This window comes from Ovis canadensis, chromosome 20 (genome assembly GCF_042477335.2).
Source record: "Ovis canadensis isolate MfBH-ARS-UI-01 breed Bighorn chromosome 20, ARS-UI_OviCan_v2, whole genome shotgun sequence".
NCBI classification, from domain to species: Eukaryota; Metazoa; Chordata; class Mammalia; order Artiodactyla; family Bovidae; genus Ovis; species Ovis canadensis.
The window spans coordinates 28583844-28602726 of record NC_091264.1 but is presented as its reverse complement, the minus strand read 5'-3'; the positions used below and the strand labels follow the sequence as shown (position 1 = coordinate 28602726).

Genomic DNA, 18883 nt, shown 5'->3' with positions numbered 1-18883 from the left:
TCCCCTATTACATCATAATCCGTGTTTTGTGGATGACTAAACTAAGGGTCTCAGAGATTGTGTGATATTTCCCCAAGACTCCATGTTCTGGCAAGAGATAGGATATCAGCCTCAGTCAGTCGGACCTTACAGCTGGGGGTGATGGTGCTCTTCTTGCCTGGACAACCCAGGCTTATCTTGGTTCTCCATCTGAGCTCTGGGAAGACTGTGACTTCTGGGCATCTTCAGGCCCCAGGAGGCTCTTCTGTGAGCCAAAGCTTTGAGTCCAGTGCAGTTCTGTCTGTTGCATGTCAGACGCTCTGCGGAGGGGCTGAGAGCACCTGCTCCTGACCTCAGAGGGCTCGAATCTAGTAGAACAGACTTGTAAACGGATCATTTCCTCAAAGACAAATTCCCTTAACTTGCTGCCTTCCACCCTTTCCCCGCCCCATCACTTACATTCCTCTAGTCTCAGGAAACTTTTTGTCCTTTTGAAAGCCGGTCCTTTCACTTATGCTGTGGACACTCCTTGCCTCAGTACCAAATATGCTTTATTTGGTCTACACATTTTATGTTTAAAATTTGTGAAGTCAGTGCCTTTAGGTGAAGCAGGCTGCCTTCAGTTCCTACACCTGCCTACTGCATCATACTTTTCTTTTGTGTCATTTTCTGGCCCCATTTAGCATTTGAGATTCCTAGACCTGTACACATAGATCTCAAAGTTAAAACTAACTCCACCCTTCTCTTTCACTGAGTCCATTACTGACACATGTGGGAGCCGACCTCTTGAGAAACTAGAGCTTCCATCCTGCGGGATTATCTGAACAAGTGACCAGTGACGGTCAGTTGTACACTGTGTCCTTCATGGGTTGGCCAGGGACTGTGTTCCCGGAAAAATGGAACATGGCCAATGACCACTGTAGAGCAATAGAGAAACTTTCTAGCCTGAAAAGTGAGGAAGCCTGTCCTGCTAGAGTAACAACAAGTGGGAAGCTGCTCTCCCCTACTCGAATGTCCAGTTGGAAGAGATGGTTCTCAATATCAGAAATGTCTTAGATAGAAGGTTGTCTTAGTCACCTTGGCTACCATAACAAAATACCATAGCCTGGGAGGCTTAAACAATAGACGCTCATCTGTCACTGTTCTGGACTCTACAATTCAACATATGTATTTCGGGGGAGGAGGCACAAACATTCAGTTCATAAGAGAGGTGCTTTCACCATCAATTGCTTAATATGTGATTTGTAGGACTATGGGAGAAATGGCTGCAGTATTTTCATTCATACATTAGGAATGTAGATTTGGGGGGATTTAGTCCCATGAAATTAATTATTGACATGTAAAACATTGTCACCACAGTCTATTCCATTTTCCTTGTAATTTGTATATAAACAAATGCATATAATTTCTTTTCCTGAGATTAAGAGGTAAAATGCACTTTTAAAATTATGTGTTGATATGGATTTTTTTTTAAATTTACTGTCCAGGTACTTCTCATAATTGTTGTCTGATTGTTTGATTTATTCTGATACTACATTATGTTTTTTAAAATCTCTTCTGAATTTTGAGCATATAAAGTAAAACCATAAGTTACCTAAAAGAATTCTGAATAATTTAGGCTTGCCAGGTCACTTTATTCTGTCCTGCAGATGAATACATAGATTTGGAAACACCTCTGAGTCTTACAGCTCTACTAAAGAATTACAACCTTTTGAGAGTGTCAATGTCATATATACGAAGCATTCACTACATTGCAAGAATTTCAGTGAGCTCTTTTCAGGCGTTGTAAAGAATTTAAACTGTATTCTTATCTTCACTACCCATTTAGTTGGAAAATGTAACATGCCCATGAAACACCTCAGGAGACGTCTGTAAAACACAACTCCTCAACTATACAGCTATTATAATAATGTCTGTACGTGCAAAAAAAAGGCATAGTTTGCAGCTGTAGTGGTTTTATGGATAGAGCCCGTATCAGCCAATAATTTTCTGTCACAGCTCACTTCAGTTCCCTCACACCAGTGTCTTTGCCCCCATGACCGTCAGTGATGTCCTAATTTTGCTGGCGTGTGCCAAGGCCAGAGTTCTGAGCAAACCACACACTGACAAGTGCTGCCGAGGCAGGAGAAGTGCTGAGCCCTCCTAGAGGGAGAGAACGTGGGGAAGAGCTTTAGAATGAAATCTCGGTGAGTGAAGGGAAGAGGCCCCATCGGGTAGCTAGAGTGACCATCTGGACGAGGTGACTAGGTGGACCAGGTGACGAGGGTCACGGGTAGCATATTATCTCCCTGCTCTGAAACTTCCACAGCAGTTACAACCTGGGTATCCACAGCAGTTTATCCAATGACACTGGACCTTGTGTCTTCAGATCAAGTTCTAGGGCAGTTGAAGATGTTTTACAAAATCAAAGCTAGTGATTATGAACCAGAGGTCAGACAGAGGCTCTTCAGGCTGGCTGATGACCTATTATCTTCGAGTACTTATCTAACTGAATCTAAAAGGCAAGCCCCAGGAATCTCCCAGGTAGAAGATATAATGGCGACATTGATCTCTTTTATGATAGCAAAAATAAAAGGTGAAATAAAAAGGTTAAATAAAACGTTAACTCAGGAAACATTCAGAGATTTGTGAAGATAGTAGTTTAGTGTGGAGTGAGAAATAAAAGATGATGAAGGTAAATGAAACTATTATGAATGAGAAGTGTGACCACTTTCAAGAGGTCAGTTCTTCCCATATTGATGTAGAAGTTCAATGAAATTTCAAGCAAAACATGAGAGACTTAAAAAAAAAAATTATTCTGGAGTTTATCTGAAAAGACAAACAACCAAGAAGAAGAAAGTAATGTTTGGAAAATAGAGAAATGAAGGAGAACGGCTGACACTCTATACTGAAATGAGCTCAGTTCAGTTCAGTCGCTCAGTCGTGTCCGACTCTATGTGACCCCATGAATCGCAGTATGCCAGGCCTCCCAGTCCATCACCGACTCCCGGAGTCCACTCCACCCAAACCCATGTCCATTGAGTTGGTGATGCCATCCAACCATCTCACCCTCTGTTGTCCCCTTCTCCTCCTGCCCTCAATCTTTTCCAGCATCAGGGCCTTTTCCAGTGAGTCAGCTCTTCGCATCAGGTGGCCAAAGTATTGGAGTTTCAGCTTCAGCATCAGTCCTTCCAATGAATATTCAGGACTGATCTCCTTTAGGATGGACTGGTTGGATCTCCTTGCAGTCCAAGGGACTCTCAAGAGTCTTCTCCAATACCACAATTCAAAAGCATCAATTCTTCAGTGCTCAGCTTTCTTTATAGTCCAACTCTCACATCCATACATGACCACTGGAAAAACCATAGTCTTGACTAGACGGACCTTTGTGGACAAAGTAATGTCTCTGCTTTTCAAAATGCTGTCTAGGTTGGTCATAACTTTCCTTCCAAGGAGTAAGCATCTTTTAATTTCATGGCTGTAGTCAACATCTGCAGTGATTGTGGAGCCCAAGAAAAACAAAGTCAGCCACTGTTTCCACTGTTTCCCCATCTATTTGCCATGAAATGATGGGACCAGATGCCATGATCTTAGTTTTCTGAATGTTGAGCTTTAAGCCAACCTTTTCACTGTCCTCTTTCAGCTTCATCAAGAGGCTCTTTAGTTCTTCTTCACTTTCTGTCATAAGGGTGGTGTCATCTGCATATCTGAGGTTATTGATATTTCTCCCAGCAATCTTGATTCCAGCCTGTGCTTCTTCCAGCCCAGCATTTCTCATGATGTACTCTGCAATAAGTTAAATAAGCAGGGTGACAATATACAGCCTTGACTTACTCCTTTTCCTATTTGGAACCAGTCTGTTGTTCCATGTCCAGTTCTAACTGTTGCTTCCTGACCTGCATACAGGTTCCTCAAGAGGCAGGTCAGGAGGTCTGGTATTCCCATCTCTTTCAGAATTTTCCACAGTTTATTGTGATCCACACAGTCAAAGGCTTTGGCATAGTCAATAAAGCAGAAATAGATGTTTTTCTGGAACTCTCTTGCTTTTTCCATGATCCAGCGGATGTTAGCAATTTGATCTCTGGTTCCTCTGCCTTTTCTAAAACCAGCTTAAACATCTGGAAGTTCATGGTTCACGTAATGCTGAAGCCTGGCTTGGAGAATTTTGAGCATTACTTTACTAGCGTGTGAGATGAGCGCAATTGTGCAGTAGTTAGAGCATTCTTTGGCATTGCCTTTCTTTGGGATTGGAATGAAAACTGACCTTTTCCAGTCCTGTGGCCACTACTGAGTTTTCCACATTTGCTGGCAAATTGAGTGCAGCACTTTCACAGCATCACCTTTCAGGATTTGAAATGGCTCAACTGGAATTCCATCACCTCCACTAGCTTTGTTTGTAGTGATGCTTTCTAAGGCCCACTTGACTTCACATTCCAGGATGTCTGGCTCTAGGTGAGTGATCACATCATCATGATTATCTGGGTCGTGAAGATCTTTTTTGTACAGTTCTTCTGTGTATTCTTGCCACCTCTTCTTAATATCTTCTGCTTCTGTTAGGTCCATACCATTTCTGTCCTTTATCGAGCCCATCTTTGCATGAAATGTTCCCTTGGTATCTCTCATTTTCTTGAAGAGATCTCTAGTCTTTCCCATTCTGTTGTTTTCCTCTATTTCTTTGCATTGATTGCTGATTAAGGCTTTCTTATCTCTCATTGCTATTCTTTGGAATTCTGCATTCAAATGGTTATATCTTTCCTTTTCTCCTTTGCTTTTCGCTTCCCTTCTTTTCACAGCTATTTGTAAGGCCTCCTCAGACAGCCATTTTTCTTTTTTGCATTTCTTTTCCATGGGGATGGTCTTGATCCCTGTCTCCTGTACAATGTCATGAACCTCTATCCATAGTTCATCAGACAGTCTGTCTATCAGATCTAGTCCCTTAAATCTATTTCTCACTTCCACTGTATAGTTACAAGGGATTTGACTTAGGTCATACCTGAATGGTCCAGTGGTTTTCCCTACTTTCTTCAATTTGAGTCTGAATTTGGCAATAAAGAGTTCATGATCTGAGCCACAGTCAGCTCCTCGTCTTGTTTTTGCTGACTGTATAGAGCGTCTCCATCTTTGGCTGCAAAGAATATAATCAATCTGATTTCGGTGTCGACCATCTGGTGATGTCTTTGTGTAGAGTCTTCTCTTGTGTTGTTGAAAGAGGGTGTTTTCTATGACCAATGCATTTTCTTGGCAGAACTCTATTAGGCTTTGCCCTGCTTTATTCTGTACGCCAAGGCCAAATTTGCCTGTTACTCCAGGTGTTTCTTGACTTCCTACTTTTGCATTACAGTCCCCTATAATGAAAAGGACATCTTTTTTGAGTGTTAGTTCTAGAAGGTCTTGTAGGTCTTTATAGAACTGTTCAACTTCAGCTTCTTCAGCATTACTGGTCGGGGCATAGACTTGAATCACCGTGATATTGAATGGTTTGCCTTGGAAACGAATAGAGATCATTCTGTCATTTGTGAGATTGCATCCAAGTACAGCATTTAGAACCCTTTTGTTGACTGTGATGACTGCTCCATTTCTTCTAAGGGATTCCTGCCCCAATGAGGTAAAAACCCTAATAATGAACTCATGTTATACTGCCTGAAAATTATACAGGTGAAGAACAGATAAACCAGAATCAGATCCTATGCTGTATTACTATTTAATGTGGACAGAGGGAAGAGTTATTCAGTCAGTGATACTGGGCATTTCTGTTAGTGAATTAACCAATAACTGTGGGTAACAGCAGTCCAATTTACTGTGGCTTAACCAAACAGTTCCTTCTTTCCCCATCAACTGCTGGAGCACAGTAGGGTTCTGTAGATTGCAGCCAGGGCTGCCTGGGAAGCTTCAGGAGGCCTTAGGGGCTTCCTTGTGACTTTCTGCTGAGCCATCTCAGCAGGTGATGCAAAATGCCTGAGTTACCATCTCAGTCTACAAAATGCCTGAGTTACCTTCCACACCATGCCCACATTCCTGGAAGGGAAAAGGAAAAAAAAAAAAATCATTGGTTGAGGCTGCCCCTTTAATAGTCTTCCCAGAAGGTCTACCCATTGATTTTCACTTACTTATCACTGACCGGAATCATGTCACATGGCCAGCTGTGGTTGCAAGGGAGTCAGGGAAAAACTAGTACTTTAAAATAATTCCCTGAACAAAATCAGAGCTTAATAGGGTGAAAGGGACATCAGACCCCATACAGGCAACCTGCACTGTGAGCCACACTTAGTTATTTAGGGGAAAAATCCAACCATGGAGACCTCCCATTCCTTTCCTTGCACTTGTATCCAAAAATAGTCAAAGGAAAATAGCATCATTAATATTAAGCAGTATAACAACATGTATACATTTATAATTTTACCACAAGTCTGCAAAATATTCATAAGAACATTGAGGAATCATATCAATATATTTATCATTGTTATCAACTTAAGAAATGCACAATATGAGAGTTGTGAGTTAAGTTTTATTTGGGGCAAAATGAGGGCAGCAGCCTGGGAGATAGAAGCTCAGATAGCTCTGAGAAGCTGCTTCAAAGAGGCGGGGGTGGGGGGGGGCATGGTGGTGAACGATCAGTATATGAGTGATTTTGGTGAAGGGGGAGTACATACAATCAAGCACCTATTTTTCCCAGAAGTTTTCTCCTAGCCTTGTGATGCTTTTGCTAGTCACGAGGAACAGTCATCACCATGTAGGATTTTGGTGCTTTCCTAGATATGAAGAGATATGATAATTGGGATCGTAAAATCAGCTCCTGAAAATATCAACCTGAAGACCTGTCCTGCAAGTTTTTCCCTCATTTCTGCTCTCCACCCTGAACTCTTTGTAGGGGGCAGTGTTGAAGGTCAGCAGCTACAGCAGCTCATGATTTAATCATTGTGGAAGTAGATGGCAAGTATCAATTTGTAGTTGACATTGTCCTTGTGATGGGACTCTGTTAAAGTTCTTTCTACTTTTAAAATTTTCAAACTTTTTTACAAGAAGCATGTATTACCTTTATACTTGGAAAAATAATAGAGTTTATATTAAAATGAAAATAAATAAACTCAGAACTTGTAAAATGCCATAGAGTAAACTTAGAGGTGTATAAAGCTATTTGCCTGGCAGAGGAAGTGCTATGTTTTTCCAAAACTGCAAATCCATTGCCTCTAGTTCTATTTATTTCTGTAATTTCCCCAAATGTGGAAAACTTGAGCACATAATTTGTGATACTGAAACTATAAACTCTGAACTAGAAAGCAAGTATTAGTGAAAATGGGGGGAAAATGATTTTCCTTGGGGAAAAAAAATGTTAGTAGCACTGAAGAAGATACATTTCAGTGTACGGCTTTGTAACTGCCATATGGATTTAAGCCAAACAAGACCTTTCATTCAATGATGAATTGTTTGTGAGCCTGGAGCATTAATAAAAGGAATGTGGCAGCTGAATGTACTTGGAAATTAGCAAAGGGTATTAGTGTTAGAGGGAAGGTAACAAGTGTGGTTTTTTTTGTTGTTAAATATTTACTTCTGGAAAATCATGCAAATGGTGGTTGCTATGGGCGATAGATGAGTCTGCTGTAAGTCATGGGCACCTATGTTACATGTGGGAGCCATTCTGTCTGTCAGCTGTTACCATGTGATATTGTTTGGGTGGGAGAAGTGTGGTTAATCTAATATAGAAAGATGATCCGATTAAGTTATTAGCAATCTAAACTGTTATCATATTTGGATACAATTTTGAGAAAAAAGAAAGATTGTTTCATATACACACTAAATCTTAGTGAAATAATTCAATGACAATAGCCAATAAGTTAATAAATATAACCACTGGTGAGAAAGGTATTGGTTCTCCTACACATTAATTGTACCTAATCTGGTTCTGTTTTTGCCTACCGTGGATAATTCTCATTTTGGTTTTGCATCTCAATAGCAGTAGCCAGCAGGTCTGTTTCTTGAGTTGTTTTGATGATACTTGTTTTCTCAGCATATGGGAGCCTAAGCACAGCAAGAAGCAGAAGGTTCCTGAGAGCTGTCGCCACACTGACACCAGGCATTCTTGAGTTAATGTAGGATACGTTACAGTAAGTTCCCTACATTTAAGCTTTCAGGTTGTGAACTTTTAACGATGCTAACATTCATTTGCCGGAGAAGGCAATGGCACTCCACTCCAGCACTCTTGCCTGGAAAATCCCATGGATGGAGGAGCCTGGTGGGCCACAGTCCATGGGGTCGCTAAGAGTCGGGCACGACTGAGCGACTTCACTTTCACCTTTCACTTTCGTGTGTTGGAGAAGGAAATGGCAACCCACTCCAGTGTTCTTGCCTGGAGAATCCCAGGGACGGGGGAGCCTGGTGGGTAGCCGTCTATGGGGTCGCACAGAGTCGGACATGACTGAAGTGACTTAGTGCATTCATTTGCACGTCCAGTCACATAAGTTCACATGTCTGGCATGCATTGTCACATGTGTGCATAGTCTACCAGCAGCTGTGCTTTTGTGTACAGCACTATACGGAGTGGGCTTCCCAGATGGTGCAGTGGTACAGAATCTACCTGCCAATGCAGATTCAAACGCAGGTCTGATTCCTGGGTTGGGAAGATCCCCTGGTAAAGGAAATGGCAGCCTGCTCCTGTACTGTTGCCTAGAAAATTCCATGGACAGAGGAGCCCTGGCAAGCCACAATACATGGCGTCGAAAAAGAGTTGGACACAACTGAGCAACTGAGCACACACACCACAGGTATAGAGTACAGTAGTTTAGTATCTTTATTTCAGTCCCAAGGTGTTCAGAAACAAGTGTAAAAGCAGCGCTGATGTATCTGGTACCACTAAGAGGTGTCAAGCGATAACAATGGAAATGATGAATAACTGAGAGAGTAGAGTGAGGTGAAAAGATGGTAGACATTGCTTGTTCCTATAACATGAATTATTCAACAGTTGGCATGATTATAAAGAACACAGACAACATCATGGAACATGTGAAGTCTGCCATGCCAATTATGTTGACAATAATATCGAAGAAGAAGCATGGAAAAGTTATAGAGAAGATGGAAAAACTTCTCAGAGTGTAGGTATAAGATCAGCACCAGCTTTGAATCCCGCTCAGCTTGATGCTGATTCAAGAGGAAGCTAAAAGCCTTTATGAAGACTTGAAGGAGAAACTTTGGTGGGGGAGGGGGGTCTCCAAAATCACTGCAGATGGTGACTGCAGCCATGAAATTAAAAGATGCTTGCTCCTTAAAAGAAAAGCTGTGACAAACCTAGACAGCATATTAAAAAGCAGAGACATTACTTTGCCAACAAAGGTCCGTCTAATCAAGGCTATGATTTTTCCAGTGGTCATGTATGGATGTAAGAGTTGGACTATAAAGAATGCTTTTGAACTGTGGTGTTGGAGAAGACTCTTGAGAGTCCCTTGGACTGCAAGGAGATCCAACCAGTCCATGCTAAAGGAAATCAGTCCTGAATATTCATTGGAAGGACTGATGCTTAAGCTGAAACTCCAATACTGGCCACCTGATATAAAGAACTGACTCATTTGAAAAGACCCTGAAGCTGGGAAAGGTTGAGGCAGGAGGAGAAGGGGATGACAGAGAATGAGATGGTTGGATAGCATCACTGACTCTGTGGACATGAGTTTGAGTAAACTCGAGGAGTTGATGATGGACGGGAGAAGCCTGGCATGCTGCAGTCCTTGGGGTCACAGAGAGTCAGACATGACTGAGCGACTGAACTGAACTGAACTGAAGAAGAAACATGGCAAAGAATCAGAGGGTGCATCTTTAAAAGCCAGCCATGGCTGGTTTCATCCATTCAAGGCTATAGTCAACATTTTTAATGTAAAAGTAAGTGGCAAGATGGTGAGTGCCTATACAATAGCTACCTGGGAATTTCCTGAAATGCTTTGAGAAATTGTTGATGAAGGTGTGTATTTACCGGAGCAGGTTTTTAATGTGGGAGAGACAGGACTGTATTGGAAGAGGATGCCAGACTGAAGTTACATCAGTAAGGAGGAAAACTTGATGCCAGGCTATAAAGCAGCAAAGGATAGACTGGCTCTGCTGTTTGGTGGCAGTGCTTCCAGCAATCTGAACCTGAAGTCACTCTTAGTTTGCGACCAGAAAACACAGGAGCCCGAAAAACATAGCTGCACCAGTCTCTTCCTGTTAACTCCAAAGCCTGCGTTATACAGGCCATTTTCCAGGATGGGTTTTTTTCCACCACTTTATCCTGGAGGTAGAGAAATATTGCTTGGAGAAGGACATCCCACTCAACATTCTTTTGCCACTTGACAATGTTTGGGGTACCCCTATCCATGGATGACTTTCATCCCATGGTCTAAGTAGTACATCTGCCAAAAAATACTACATCACTCATCCAACCTATAGCTGGATGAAGCTATAGTGACTTTCAGGAAATACTATTCACGTCACACTTGTCTTCAGACAGTAAAGGCGAGTGATGAATCAGGGACAACATCACAACAATTTTGGAAAGACTATAACGTCTACAAGGCCACAAAAAATATTGACTTTGCTTGACGTGAGGTTAGGACCATCACCATGAATGGGGTTTGGAAGAACCTTTGCCTGCAGTTTGCTCACAGTTTGCATGGATTTGAGAAGGTGGATGAGAAGTCCAAAAACGTCTTCAGCAACTTAGTGACCCTCAGCGAGAAGCTGAAGCTAGATCTGCAAGAGGACAACTCCATGGAGCTCCTTGCTGTGCAACATGGGGAGCTTACTAATGAAGACCTGATGGAATTGGAGGCCCAGAGAAAGGACAAAGAGGGGCAAGAGGAAGGAGTGACTGAAGAACCAAAAAGATTAACGATGCAGGAAATGCCAGGGGTTTTTCTTTATTTGAGGGGCTCTGTTAGTTTTCGAGGCACAAGGCCTGAATGTAGAATGGTACACGAACACTGCAGCAGCCATTCAGAATGCAGTCTAGTGCCACCATGATGTCTGTGACAAGAAAAAAAACAGCTGCTACTGGTGGGCTACAGTCCATAGGGTCGCAAAGAGTCGGACACGACTGAAGGGATTTAGCACACACGCACCCAGACATCACCGGATTGTTTTTTCAAGAGAGTAGATTGAGTTGAATCCAGCGAGGAACCAGAACCTGTGCCATCAGCGTCAGGCATGAGTGACATTGCTGCTCGCCCTCCATCTCCTGTTGGTGATGATCCTTCAGCGCCACCATCTCACACCTCCTCTGCCGGTAACTCTTCTTGCCTGTTCACTCGATGCCAGCCCCTGGATGCCAGCTGTTGGCGCTATACCACTGTACTTCTCAAAGTACTGTATTGTAAGATTTGAAGTGTTCTCTTTGTTTTTTGTTTTTTAGGTATTATTTGTGTGAAGAGTATTATAAACCTATTACACAGTACTATATAGCCTACCGTGTTATTTGGGTACCTCGGCTAATTTTTTTGGACTTACAGACATACTCTTAGAACAGAATTTTTTCCTAGGTAGGGGACTGACATACATTAAATGACTCATTTCAATTTTGTTCCTCTTCAGACAGGGGATAAATCCTATACAGGCTGCTGGCACCTCTGCAATGCCAGACTTGTGGTAGTACAGTTAGCTTAGGTGGTTGATTAAGTTCTTTGGGAAATCAAAAGACCAGAGTTCAAGTCTGATAATATTATCACTAGGAATAATAATGATAGTGTTAAGGAAAGGATGTTTACCAACTGAAAAGAAAGAAGTTGATGTGGATATCAAGACAAGAGTTCATCACAACAGTGACTCAGGATGGTTTGCAGCTTTGGGGATTAAGAAGTACAAACTACTATGTACAAAAAAAAAATAGCTACAGGGTATATTGTACAGCACAGGGAATATAGCCAACATTGTGCAATAACTTTAAATGGAGTAAAACTGTAAAAATAATGAATCGCCTGTTATATGCCTGATACTAGTATACTACTGTAAATCAACTATACTTCAGTTTAAAAAAAAAAAAAAACAGTTTTCAGCTTTCAGTTTGGACCTTTTTTTTTTCCTTGATAAAGTATTTAGTTTTAGGTTCACAACAAAACTGAGAGGAAGGCACAGAGATGCCCTTGTGTCTCCTCCTCACACACGTGTGGCCTGTCCCATCACAGCATCACTCACCAAAATGACATGCTTGTTACCGAGAATGGACATACACTGACGCATCAAAATAACCCAGAGTCCATAATTGGTCATAGGCTCTCACTCTTGGTGTTGAACATTCCACAAGTTTGGACAAATTTATAATGACAAGCACCCATCATGATAACACACAGTGTTTTCACTGACTTTGAATCCTCTGCACCCTGCCTAGTCATCACTACCCCATACCTCCACCCCTGGCAACCACTGATCTTTTTATTATCTCCATAGTTTTGCCTTTCCCAAAATGTCACATAGCTGGAATCATACAGTATATAGCTCTTTCAGACTCGTTTCTTTCACTTAGTAATATGCATTTAAGGGTCCTTCGTGTTTTTTCATGTCTTGATAGTTCATTTCTTTTTAGCATTGAATAGTATTACATTGTTTGTTTGTACGAAAGTTTATCCATTAGGTGAAGGGCATCTTGGTTGCTTCTAAGTTTGGGGTTGATAGGAATAGTTTAGTTTTTTTGAGAAACTACCAAAATGGCTGTACCATTTTTGCATTTCCACCGACAATAGATGAGCATTCTTGTTGCTTTACATCCCAGCATTTGATGTCGTTAGTGTCCCGGGTTTTGGCCATTTTAATAGGTGTGTACTGGTATCTCATTATTTTTTACAGTTCCATTTTCCTGATGACATGTGATGTGGAACGTCTTTTCATATGCTTATTTGCCATCTGTATATCTTCTTTGGTGAGGTGTCTATTAAAGTTTTTGGCCCATTTTTAAATTGGGTTGTTTCCTTATTGTTGAGCTTTAAGTGTTCTTTGTATAGTTTGGATACCAGTCCTTTACCAGATGTATCTTTGGCAAATGTTTTCTTCCAGTCTGTGGCTTATTTTCTCCGTCTTTAGACATTATCTTGTGCAGAACATAAGTTTTTAATTTTAATGATGATCAGTTATTTCCTTCAAGGATCATGTCTTTAGTGTTGTATCCAAAAAGATGTCACCGTACCCAAGGCCATCTGGATTTTCTTCTATGCTACCTTCCAGGAATTTTATAGTTTTGCATTTTACATTTAGGTCTGTAATTCATTTTGAGTTAATTTTTGTGTGTGGTATAAAGTCTGTGTCTGGATTCATCTCTTTGTGTGTGGAGGTCCAGTTGTTCTAGAACCACATTTTGAAGAGACTGTCTTTGCGCCATTATATTGCCTTCATATCTTTGTGAAAGATCAGCCGACTGTAGTTACATGAGTCTGTTTCTGAATTCTGTGTTCCATTTCACTGATCAATTTATATATGGTTTCATCAACACTACACTATCTTGATTACTGTAGCTTTATAGTAAGTCTTGAAGTTGGGTGCTCTTGGTCCTCCAACTTTGTTCTTCTCATTAAATTTTGTTTTTGTTATTCTGGGTCTTTTGCCTCTCCATATAAACATCAGGATCATCTTGTTAATATCCACCAAATAATGTGCTGGGATTGTTGGGGTTTCATTGCATATGTATATCAAGTTGGAAAGAAGTCACATCTGCACAGGACTGCGTCTTCCTATCCATGAACATGGAAAACCTTGCATTTATTTAGTTTTCTAATTTCTCTCATTAGAATCTTGTAATTTTTCTCCTGTAAATGGTGGGCATATTTTATTAGATTTATATCTAAATATTTCATTTTTTAAGTGCTAAGGTAAACGGCTTTGTGTTTTTAATTTCAAATTCCACTTGTTAATTGCTGTTATATAGAAAAAAAATTGATTTTTGCATATTAACTTTGTATCCTGCAGTGTTGCTATAATCACTTATTAGTTTCTGGAGGTTTTTTTATCAGTTATTTCAGGTTTTCTGCATGTCATCTGTGAGCAAAGACATCTTTATGTTTTTTTCCCCCCAATCTGTATAGCTTTTATTTTCTTTTCTTAAATTATTGCACTAACAAGGACTTCCACGATAATGTTGTAAAGGAATGATGAGAGAGGATAGCCTAATCTTGTACCTGATATTACTAGGAAAGCTTTGAGTTTCTCACCATTAACTGTGATGTTAGCTGTAGGATTTTTTGTAGATTATCTTTATCAAGTTGAGAAGGATCCTCTCTATTCCTAGTTTTCTGAGAGTTTTTATCATGAATGGGTGTTGAATTTTTCAAATGTTTGTTCAGCATCTATTAATATGATTATGTGTGATTTTCTTTTTCAGTTCATTGATATGATGGATTGCATTGACTGATATTTGAATGTTGAACCAACCTTATATATCTGAGATAATCCCACTTCGTCATGGTGTATAGTTTTTTTATACATTGTTGGATTTGATTAGCTAATACTTTATTGAGGATTTTTACATCTATATTCTTGAGAGATATGGTCTAGAGTTTTCTTTTCTCATTATGTCTTTGTCCGGTTTTGGTATAAGTGTAATGCTGGCCTCATAGTATGAGTTAGGAAGTATTTCCTCTGCTTCTCTCTTTTGAACAAAATTGTAGATAGTTGGTTTAACATCTTCCTTAAATATTTGGTTGAGAACCTGGTGTCTTTATAGGCTAAAATAAATAACTCAACCTAAAGTGTCATGTGATTGGCTATATTTTCCTTATCAGTAAGAAAGTATAATATTAGATAAAATGAGAAAGAAAAGATATCTTTTTCAAGATATTAGGAAGAGTTTTCAAAATATCTTAATAGTGGTTAAATAGAAAAAGTATCCTTTTAGCCTAATCTATCTAAATTAAGACCAACAGAAAAATGTATTGCACATTCATAAAACTTTCTTATGTGATATGTTTCAATTATTTATATGTTATAACAGAAGAAATATTTGAGATTTTTAGTCAATCTGAAGAAAGTCTACCTTTGAAATTGTTTAAATGCAGGAAGGAGGGCTCCTCTTACATACTGCTCCTAAAAATGTATATCCTCCCTTCCCCCAAATCTTGCCTGTAGAGAGCTTCTGAAAATGGGTTGGGTGGGGTGAGAGGGAAGAAGGTTGAAAAACACTAAACTATAGAATTTACTCTTTACTGAAATGAATAGCAGGGCTGTGTTTACCACCTGTGAGATACTTTCAGTTATTTAGAAGAGCCTCATGGATACCCTCCCATTTTTATGAGGCCCACCTGCTCTTGATATTGATACTGTTCAAAGTCATGGTGACTAGACAGGGCTACCTCTTGTCTGTATGGCACCTTCATGTGATTATTAAAAGGCACCCTTGCCATCTTTTGTAAAATTGTTGTAATGTGCTGGTTTTGTTAGAAGACAACTGCCCCCGACCAGCACATGTCATAATAAATCCACATGATGTGGATTGCCACATCTTGAACATGGTGCCATTGTATAGGGCATAGCCTGTGCCAATACGTGGGGTCCCTGCAAGTAAAAAAAAAAATTAAAAAAAATAGAAATCACCATAGCAGTATTTGTCTATCACATGAAAGTGAGAAACCAGATTCATTGTAACAACTCCTGGAAAGTCCCTGTTCAGCGAGTCGGTGGTACTGGAATGTCGTGGAGGTGGGATGGAGAGTGGGGAGGGTTCTCCCATTGATGGCTTCCATTATTGGGGACAAGAGCTTGGCCATTGCTCCTTATATGTCTTCCAGTCAGTTAGAAAGCCTAAAAATTCCAACTACTTAGCCAAATGGAAAAGATTCTCTGTTTACAGAGAAAACACAAAACTTGCTTCTTCCCCATCATTAAACAGGCTGAGTGTACTTAGCAGAACTTTTCCACTTAGGGGTCCAAGTTAAGGCTATCGGTGACTTCTTGCTCAAAATCTAAACATTTAAGAAACATTTTGTAGAGAAAACTATTCACAGGCCCTTTCAAAGAGAATCAAATAAATAGTTTGGGGGGTTTCCATCTTGGAATTAAGATGTTTATTTAAGAAACTCCAATAAAGCCCTCTTTCAAGCTATGAAAATTATAGCCAGAACGGAGTAGTGGACTAAGGATTCAGGAAATAGCTATTGATTTGTGAGAGAGCTGGGGAGTTGGGGGTGGAGGGCAGGGAAGGAAGCGACTTAATAAGAAACTTTTGCTAATGGTTCTTATTTCCTCTGACTTTGAAAAGTTCTCCACCAACAGCAGAGTTTAAAACATCCTCACCCCCAGAACAACCAATTTAGGTAAGAAGTACTCCCCAGCTCAGGCCATGCTTCTCTGAGCAAAGCGTAAGAGTGGGTGGGGCTGACACGTGGGTTGTGAGGGTGAGTGCAAAAGGAATTTTCAATAAGAGCAGGCAGGGCAATAAGGGAAAGTCCAAAGCCTCATGCCCAAGGGATTGGGCAGAAACCAGGAAAGAATCTGAGGAGAAGAACTGGCAAGGGAGACCCTGATTGGAGAAAGTTGCACCACAGAAGATTCCAGAAAGATGCCAGAGGCAGAGCCTTCTTATTAAAGGGTGCCCACAGACGAACCTGGAGCAGGGAGAGAGCCCGCTGAGAAGCCAAACTAAGCTGGACACCAACCTGTCTTTTTATTTACTTTTCAAAACCTCAGTGGGCAAAAATAAGCAAATAGTGGGGGAAACAGAACCAGAAAAGAATCGCTTCTCATCCTTTTGGCTAAGCTCAAGTGAAGAATCAGACAAGAGTCAGAGAAATACATGGTGATGAGTTACAAAAGACGACTAAGATTTCTATGCAGAAAAATTGAAGCACGTGCAAATTGTGATCAAAGTGACACAGCCGGACGAGCAAAGTAAATATAGAAGCGTAATACTTCTGCAGTGCATTGCAGGTCAGAGGCTCTGAGTGATTCAGCCAAGTGCTGCTGATGACAGTCCATACTCCCTGTATTATGCTTCTAACTATTCTTTGTAAATGTAACCTAAATCAGTGAGCCGTTCAGGTTATCTAAAAGGTTGAACACTCCTAGAATTCTGTACATGCTGGTTTGCTGCACTTTTTTAAAAAATTTCAATGAGGTAATGGTGAGATTATGTATGACATCACATTTAAATTTTTTGACTCAGCCATGATAGAAACCCTGTGGATGTCCAGGAAGATCCATAATCCCCAGTTGAGCATTCGTTATTGCTGTGGTTAATGGGTGGCTTAGTTTACCCATCAGTGGCATGGTCAGGGAGGTAGAAAAAGGAAACTTCCTGTGGAAGGACAAGCTTTTTAAAATTCACAGGGACGTCGCCTGTTAGTAGATATATGACCCAAAGTGACTTCAACCAGTAAGATGAGTGACTCTCCTCTTTGGCTTAGGTGGAGCTGGGTGGAAAGTAACTATAAAGAAACCAGAAACCTTCCCATATGTCCACCTTGTATGGTCATTAAAAGGTGAAGTCAGTAACTCTCAATCTTGGCTGCACAGTAGCATCACCTGGAGCCTTTACAGACTCTGGTACCTGGTCCACACTGCAGAATATTCAAATCCAAACCTTTAAAGAGGACACCTGGTGCTGATGTGTTGTTTCCTTTATGTTCTGAAGACGGGACCTGTATGCAGCCCAGCTGAGAATGACTGGATTAAAGGAGACTTTCAGTGCCCAGGGAGTGTGAGCATCCTCCTCTTTGAATCATCTTCTGCTCCTTCATCTCCCCCTTTTCTGATCTTGCCCAGGATCGTTTTGTATCTGACTTGGTCTTACAGTGTATATCGCAGGTGACTTTGCCTCAGAGTTGAAGAATTTGTTTTCTTCTTCATGTTGAAAAAGACAGAACTCTCTTCTTTTCTCACTTCTGATGTACTGTCTCATCACTCATTTCATGCTTTTATCTTCCTTCCCATATTACTTAACTTCTTTCACCTTTAAGATGTAGAATCTGTAGATTTAAGAAGAATTCTGACTTTTGTATCCCTAGGGATTGCGTTTACTAAACCTTCTCAAGCATTGCAGAAGAATCGCAGTGGAAATAAAGCTTAAGGAATAAAGAGGGTTCCTAAAAATAGAGCTCAATTCATCTATTTCAGTTTAAAAATGCCTTCATAGTTTCCAAGCTTTTTTCTTTAACTCTTAAGCATTTTTAATAAGCTGACTTATGAGCCTTGTTGAAAAATAAATAAAATACACTTGTTTCCATTAAGGGAAGAGATCTTTTTTCCATCTCATTGGTATTATTGAAGGAGACAAAAAGAAGTCCAAAACTTGGCAACGAGCTGCATTATTAGTGACATATTGGTCACAGATGGGCTGGAAAAACTACACTTTCTTCCTGCGATTAGTATTTTAAGTGCCCACAAATTACATATGAAAATCCAGATAGTCCCCTCACAAAAGGGAAGGCTGAAAAATCTTGGGCTTTGCAAAATCTTCACTTTTAAAGTTTTCTAAGTGTGTTTTTGGCAGTAGGCAAGTGACACAGGTCGACTCGCTGGTCGGACTTTGAAGGGAGGCAGAGCGCTGGATGATGCCAACGCTGGCCTCCTGTCTTCAGTTCTGCTGTGGCAAGCAAGTGCAGATGCCTGGAGAGACGCTTGGCAACACTTGTGAACTGCAGATGCCCCTTCCTCCACAATTTTTACAGTGATCGCGAAGGCAAAACTCAAGAGGTAGAAGGGAACTCTCGTTGGTAATTCTGTTGCTTGAATTTGTAGTCGTTTGAAAGAAGACTATTAGGAATTTAGCCAAATTGTGTTCGAGAAGTTGCCAGAAGTCCTAACAGGACTCTGAGGAGCGTTTTGACAAGCCAGCTCTTGAGACAGTGTTAAGATTCACATGGGAGGAGACAGTGTTGGCACCAAAACGTCTCTTGAGGAGTTTTAACAAATGAGTGTAATTCCAGACCTAAGGATTCAGTGGAAGGAAAAGCGATGTTGTAAAGGAAGAAAGGTCAGAAAACATATCTGATGG

General features: G+C 40.6%; 1 protein-coding gene across 3 annotated transcripts in view; it reads left to right on the top strand.

Annotated features, from left to right (window-relative positions):
• Positions 1-18883, top strand: part of KIF6 (kinesin family member 6) — a 428493-nt gene that overhangs the window by 115814 nt on the left and 293796 nt on the right. The gene's annotated exons all lie outside the window — the stretch shown is intronic.